Source organism: Dendrobates tinctorius, unplaced genomic scaffold (genome assembly GCF_039654945.1).
Source record: "Dendrobates tinctorius isolate UK_male_01 unplaced genomic scaffold, ASM3965494v1 ptg000019l, whole genome shotgun sequence".
NCBI lineage: Eukaryota > Metazoa > Chordata > Amphibia > Anura > Dendrobatidae > Dendrobates > Dendrobates tinctorius.
In genome coordinates, this window is record NW_027361687.1 from 62,620,693 (window position 1) to 62,628,662 (window position 7,970).

A 7,970-nucleotide genomic window follows, 5' to 3' on the forward strand; every position below is an offset into this window, starting at 1 on the left:
CATGACTAAGTAATGCAGCTAGCGCGTACATGACTAGGGAATGCAGCTAGCGCGTACATGACTAGGGAATGCAGCTAGCGCGTACATGACTAGGGAATGCAGCTAGTGAGCGTACATGACTAGGGAATGCAGCTAGTGAGTGTACATGACTAGGGAATGCAGCTAGCGAGCGTACATGACTAGGGAATGCAGCTAGCGCGTACATGACTAGGGAATGCAGCTAGTGAGCGTACATGACTAGGGATTGCAGCTAGCGCGTACATGACTAGGGAATGCAGCTAGCGCGTACATGACTAGGGAATGCAGCTAGCGCGTACATGACTAGGGAATGCAGCTAGCGCGTACATGACTAGGGAATGCAGCTAGTGAGCGTACATGACTAGGGAATGCAGCTAGTGAGCGTACATGACTAGGGAATGCAGCTAGTGAGCGTACATGACTAGGGAATGCAGCTAGTGAGCGTACATGACTAGGGAATGCAGCTAGCGAGCGTACATGACTAAGGAATGCAGCTAGTGAGCGTACATGACTAGGGAATGCAGCTAGTGAGCGTACATGACTAGGGAATGCAGCTAGCGAGCGTACATGACTAGGGAATGCAGCTAGCGCGTACATGACTAAGTAATGCAGCTAGCGCGTACATGACTAGGGAATGCAGATAGCGCGTACATGACTAGGGAATGCAGCTAGCGCGTACATGACTAGGGAATGCAGCTAGCGCGTACATGACTAGGGAATGCAGCTAGCGCGTACATGACTAGGGAATGCAGCTAGTGAGCGTACATGACTAGGGAATGCAGCTAGTGAGCGTACATGACTAGGGAATGCAGCTAGCGAGCGTACATGACTAGGGAATGCAGCTAGCGCGTACATGACTAAGTAATGCAGCTAGCGCGTACATGACTAGGGAATGCAGCTAGCGCGTACATGACTAGGGAATGCAGCTAGCGCGTACATGACTAGGGAATGCAGCTAGCGCGTACATGACTAGGGAATGCAGCTAGTGAGCGTACATGACTAGGGAATGCAGCTAGCGCGTACATGACTAGGGAATGCAGCTAGCGCGTACATGACTAGGGAATGCAGCTAGCGCGTACATGACTAGGGAATGCAGCTAGCGAGCGTACATGACTAGGGAATGCAGCTAGCGCGTACATGACTAGGGAATGCAGCTAGTGAGCTTACATGACTAGGGAATGCAGCTAGCGCGTACATGACTAGGGAATGCAGCTAGCGCGTACATGACTAGGGAATGCAGCTAGCGCGTACATGACTAGGGAATGCAGCTAGCGCGTACATGACTAGGGAATGCAGCTAGCGCGTACATGACTAAGTAATGCAGCTAGCGCGTACATGACTAGGGAATGCAGCTAGCGCGTACATGACTAGGGAATGTAGCTAGCGCGTACATGACTAGGGAATGCAGCTAGCGCGTACATGACTAGGGAATGCAGCTAGCGCGTACATGACTAAGTAATGCAGCTAGCGCGTACATGACTAGGGAATGGAGCTAGTGAGCGTACATGACTAGGGAATGCAGCTAGCGCGTACATGACTAAGTAATGCAGCTAATGAGCATACATGACTAGGGAATGCAGCTAGTGAGCGTACATGACTAGGGAATGCAGCTAGCGAGCGTACATGACTAGGGAATGCAGCTAGCGCGTACATGACTAGGGAATGCAGCTAGCGCGTACATGACTAGGGAATGCAGCTAGTGAGCGTACATGACTAGGGAATGCAGCTAGCGCGTACATGACTAGGGAATGCAGCTAGTGAGCGTACATGACTAGGGAATGCAGCTAGCGAGCGTACATGACTAGGGAATGCAGCTAGCGAGCGTACATGACTAGGGAATGCAGCTAGCGCGTACATGACTAGGGAATGCAGCTAGCGCGTACATGACTAGGGAATGCAGCTAGCGCGTACATGACTAGGGAATGCAGCTAGTGAGTGTACATGACTAGGGAATGCAGCTAGCGAGCGTACATGACTAGGGAATGCAGCTAGTGAGCGTACATGACTAGGGAATGCAGCTAGTGAGAGTACATGACTAGGGAATGCAGCTAGTGAGCGTACATGACTAGGGAATGCAGCTAGCGCGTACATGACTAGGGAATGCAGCTAGCGAGCGTACATGACTAGGGAATGCAGCTAGTGAGCGTACATGACTAGGGAATGCAGCTAGCGCGTACATGACTAGGGAATGCAGCTAGCGCGTACATGACTAGGGAATGCAGCTAGTGAGCGTACATGACTAGGGAATGCAGCTAGCGCGTACATGACTAGGGAATGCAGCTAGTGAGCGTACATGACTAGGGAATGCAGCTAGCGAGCGTACATGACTAGGGAATGCAGCTAGCGCGTACATGACTAAGTAATGCAGCTAGCGCGTACATGACTAGGGAATGGAGCTAGTGAGCGTACATGACTAGGGAATGCAGCTAGCGCGTACATGACTAAGTAATGCAGCTAATGAGCATACATGACTAGGGAATGCAGCTAGTGAGCGTACATGACTAGGGAATGCAGCTAGCGAGCGTACATGACTAGGGAATGCAGCTAGCGCGTACATGACTAGGGAATGCAGCTAGCGCGTACATGACTAGGGAATGCAGCTAGTGAGCGTACATGACTAGGGAATGCAGCTAGCGCGTACATGACTAGGGAATGCAGCTAGGGAGCGTACATGACTAGGGAATGCAGCTAGCGAGCGTACATGACTAGGGAATGCAGCTAGCGAGCGTACATGACTAGGGAATGCAGCTAGCGCGTACATGACTAGGGAATGCAGCTAGCGCGTACATGACTAGGGAATGCAGCTAGCGCGTACATGACTAGGGAATGCAGCTAGCGAGCGTACATGACTAGGGAATGCAGCTAGCGCGTACATGACTAGGGAATGCAGCTAGCGCGTACATGACTAGGGAATGCAGCTAGTGAGCGTACATGACTAGGGAATGCAGCTAGGGAGCGTACATGACTAGGGAATGCAGCTAGCGAGCGTACATGACTAGGGAATGCAGCTAGCGAGCGTACATGACTAGGGAATGCAGCTAGCGCGTACATGACTAGGGAATGCAGCTAGCGCGTACATGACTAGGGAATGCAGCTAGCGCGTACATGACTAGGGACTGCAGCTAGCGCGTACATGACTAGGGAATGCAGCTAGCGCGTACATGACTAGGGAATGCAGCTAGTGAGCGTACATGACTAGGGAATGCAGCTAGCGCGTACATGACTAGGGAATGCAGCTAGCGCGTACATGACTAGGGAATGCAGCTAGCGCGTACATGACTAGGGAATGCAGCTAGCGCGTACATGACTAGGGAATGCAGCTAGTGAGCGTACATGACTAGGGAATGCAGCTAGCGCGTACATGACTAGGGAATGCAGCTAGTGAGCGTACATGACTAGGGAATGCAGCTAGTGAGCGTACATGACTAGGGAATGCAGCTAGCGAGCGTACATGACTAAGGAATGCAGCTAGCGAGCGTACATGACTAGGGAATGCAGCTAGCGAGCGTACATGACTAGGGAATGCAGCTAGCGAGCGTACATGACTAGGGAATGCAGCTAGCGCGTACATGACTAAGTAATGCAGCTAGCGCGTACATGACTAGGGAATGCAGCTAGCGCGTACATGACTAGGGAATGCAGCTAGCGCGTACATGACTAGGGAATGCAGCCAGCGCGTACATGACTAGGGAATGCAGCTAGCGAGCGTACATGACTAGGTAATGCAGCTAGCGAGCGTACATGACTAGGGAATGCAGCTAGCGAGCGTACATGACTAGGGAATGCAGCTAGCGCGTACATGACTAAGTAATGCAGCTAGCGCGTACATGACTAGGGAATGCAGCTAGCGCGTACATGACTAGGGAATGCAGCTAGCGCGTACATGACTAGGGAATGCAGCTAGCGCGTACATGACTAGGGAATGCAGCTAGTGAGCGTACATGACTAGGAAATGCAGCTAGCGCGTACATGACTAGGGAATGCAGCTAGCGCGTACATGACTAGGGAATGCAGCTAGCGCGTACATGACTAGGGAATGCAGCTAGCGAGCGTACATGACTAGGGAATGCAGCTAGCGCGTACATGACTAGGGAATGCAGCTAGTGAGCGTACATGACTAGGGAATGCAGCTAGCGCGTACATGACTAGGGAATGCAGCTAGCGCGTACATGACTAGGGAATGCAGCTAGCGCGTACATGACTAGGGAATGCAGCTAGCGCGTACATGACTAGGGAATGCAGCTAGCGCGTACATGACTAAGTAATGCAGCTAGCGCGTACATGACTAGGGAATGCAGCTAGCGCGTACATGACTAGGGAATGCAGCTAGCGCGTACATGACTAGGGAATGCAGCTAGTGAGCGTACATGACTAGGGAATGCAGCTAGTGAGTGTACATGACTAGGGAATGCAGCTAGCGAGCGTACATGACTCGGGAATGCAGCTAGCGCGTACATGACTAGGGAATGCAGCTAGTGAGCGTACATGACTAGGGAATGCAGCTAGCGCGTACATGACTAGGGAATGCAGCTAGCGCGTACATGACTAGGGAATGCAGCTAGCGCGTACATGACTAGGGAATGCAGCTAGCGCGTACATGACTAGGGAATGCAGCTAGTGAGCGTACATGACTAGGGAATGCAGCTAGTGAGCGTACATGACTAGGGAATGCAGCTAGTGAGCGTACATGACTAGGGAATGCAGCTAGTGAGCGTACATGACTAGGGAATGCAGCTAGCGAGCGTACATGACTAAGGAATGCAGCTAGTGAGCGTACATGACTAGGGAATGCAGATAGTGAGCGTACATGACTAGGGAATGCAGCTAGCGAGCGTACATGACTAGGGAATGCAGCTAGCGCGTACATGACTAAGTAATGCAGCTAGCGCGTACATGACTAGGGAATGCAGCTAGCGCGTACATGACTAGGGAATGCAGCTAGCGCGTACATGACTAGGGAATGCAGCTAGCGCGTACATGACTAGGGAATGCAGCTAGCGCGTACATGACTAGGGAATGCAGCTAGTGAGCGTACATGACTAGGGAATGCAGCTAGCGAGCGTACATGACTAGGGAATGTAGCTAGCGAGCGTACATGACTAGGGAATGCAGCTAACGCGTACATGACTAAGTAATGCAGCTAGCGCGTACATGACTAGGGAATGCAGCTAGCGCGTACATGACTAGGGAATGCAGCTAGCGCGTACATGACTAGGGAATGCAGCTAGCGCGTACATGACTAGGGAATGCAGCTAGTGAGCGTACATGACTAGGGAATGCAGCTAGCGCGTACATGACTAGGGAATGCAGCTAGCGCGTACATGACTAGGGAATGCAGCTAGCGCGTACATGACTAGGGAATGCAGCTAGCGAGCGTACATGACTAGGGAATGCATCTAGCGCGTACATGACTAGGGAATGCAGCTAGTGAGCGTACATGACTAGGGAATGCAGCTAGCGCGTACATGACTAGGGAATGCAGCTAGCGCGTACATGACTAGGGAATGCAGCTAGCGCGTACATGACTAGGGAATGCAGCTAGCGCGTACATGACTAGGGAATGCAGCTAGCGCGTACATGACTAGGGAATGCAGCTAGCGCGTACATGACTAGGGAATGCAGCTAGCGCGTACATGACTAGGGAATGCAGCTAGCGCGTACATGACTAGGGAATGCAGCTAGTGAACGTACATGACTAGGGAATGCAGCTAGCGCGTACATGACTAGGGAATGCAGCTAGTGAGCGTACATGACTAGGGAATGCAGCTAGTGAGGGTACATGACTAGGGAATGCAGCTAGCGAGCGTACATGACTAGGGAATGCAGCTAGCGCGTACAAAACTAGGGAATGCAGCTAGTGAGCGTACATGACTAGGGAATGCAGCTAGTGAGCGTACATGACTAGGGAATGCAGCTAGCGAGCGTACATGACTAGGGAATGCAGCTAGTGAGCGTACATGACTAGGGAATGCAGCTAGTGAGGGTACATGACTAGGGAATGCAGCTAGCGAGCGTACATGACTAGGGAATGCAGCTAGCGCGTACATGACTAAGTAATGCAGCTAGCGCGTACATGACTAGGGAATGCAGCTAGCGCGTACATGACTAGGGAATGCAGCTAGCGCGTACATGACTAGGGAATGCAGCTAGCGCGTACCTGACTAGGGAATGCAGCTAGCGCGTACATGACTAGGGAATGCAGCTAGCGAGCGTACATGACTAAGGAATGCAGCTAGTGAGCGTACATGACTAGGGAATGCAGCTAGCGAGCGTACATGACTAGGGAATGCAGCTAGCGAGCGTACATGACTAGGGAATGCAGCTAGCGCGTACATGACTAAGTAATGCAGCTAGCGCGTACATGACTAGGGAATGCAGCTAGCGCGTACATGACTAGGGAATGCAGCTAGCGCGTACATGACTAGGGAATGCAGCTAGCGCGTACATGACTAGGGAATGCAGCTAGCGCGTACATGACTAGGGAATGCAGCTAGTGAGCGTACATGACTAGGGAATGCAGCTAGTGAGCGTACATGACTAGGGAATGCAGCTAGCGAGCGTACATGACTAGGGAATGCAGCTAGCGCGTACATGACTAAGTAATGCAGCTAGCGCGTACATGACTAGGGAATGCAGCTAGCGCGTACATGACTAGGGAATGCAGCTAGCGCGTACATGACTAGGGAATGCAGCTAGTGCGTACATGACTAGGGAATGCAGTTAGTGAGCGTACATGACTAGGGAATGCAGCTAGCGCGTACATGACTAGGGAATGCAGCTAGCGCGTACATGACTAGGGAATGCAGCTAGCGCGTACATGACTAGGGAATGCAGCTAGCGAGCGTACATGACTAGGGAATGCAGCTAGCGCGTACATGACTAGGGAATGCAGCTAGTGAGCGTACATGACTAGGGAATGCAGCTAGCGCGTACATGACTAGGGAATGCAGCTAGCGCGTACATGACTAGGGAATGCAGCTAGCGCGTACATGACTAGGGAATGCAGCTAGCGCGTACATGACTAGGGAATGCAGCTAGCGCGTACATGACTAAGTAATGCAGCTAGCGCGTACATGACTAGGGAATGCAGCTAGCGCGTACATGACTAGGGAATGCAGCTAGCGCGTACATGACTAGGGAATGCAGCTAGTGAGCGTACATGACTAGGGAATGCAGCTAGTGAGTGTACATGACTAGGGAATGCAGCTAGCGAGCGTACATGACTAGGGAATGCAGCTAGCGCGTACATGACTAGGGAATGCAGCTAGTGAGCGTACATGACTAGGGAATGCAGCTAGCGCGTACATGACTAGGGAATGCAGCTAGCGCGTACATGACTAGGGAATGCAGCTAGCGCGTACATGACTAGGGAATGCAGCTAGCGCGTACATGACTAGGGAATGCAGCTAGTGAGCGTACATGACTAGGGAATGCAGCTAGTGAGCGTACATGACTAGGGAATGCAGCTAGTGAGCGTACATGACTAGGGAATGCAGCTAGTGAGCGTACATGACTAGGGAATGCAGCTAGCGAGCGTACATGACTAAGGAATGCAGCTAGTGAGCGTACATGACTAGGGAATGCAGCTAGTGAGCGTACATGACTAGGGAATGCAGCTAGCGAGCGTACATGACTAGGGAATGCAGCTAGCACGTACATGACTAAGTAATGCAGCTAGCGCGTACATGACTAGGGAATGCAGCTAGCGTGTACATGACTAGGGAATGCAGCTAGCGCGTACATGACTAGGGAATGCAGCTAGCGCGTACATGACTAGGGAATGCAGCTAGCGCGTACATGACTAGGGAATGCAGCTAGTGAGCGTACATGACTAGGGAATGCAGCTAGTGAGCGTACATGACTAGGGAATGCAGCTAGCGAGCGTACATGACTAGGGAATGCAGCTAGCGCGTACATGACTAAGTAATGCAGCTAGCGCGTACATGACTAGG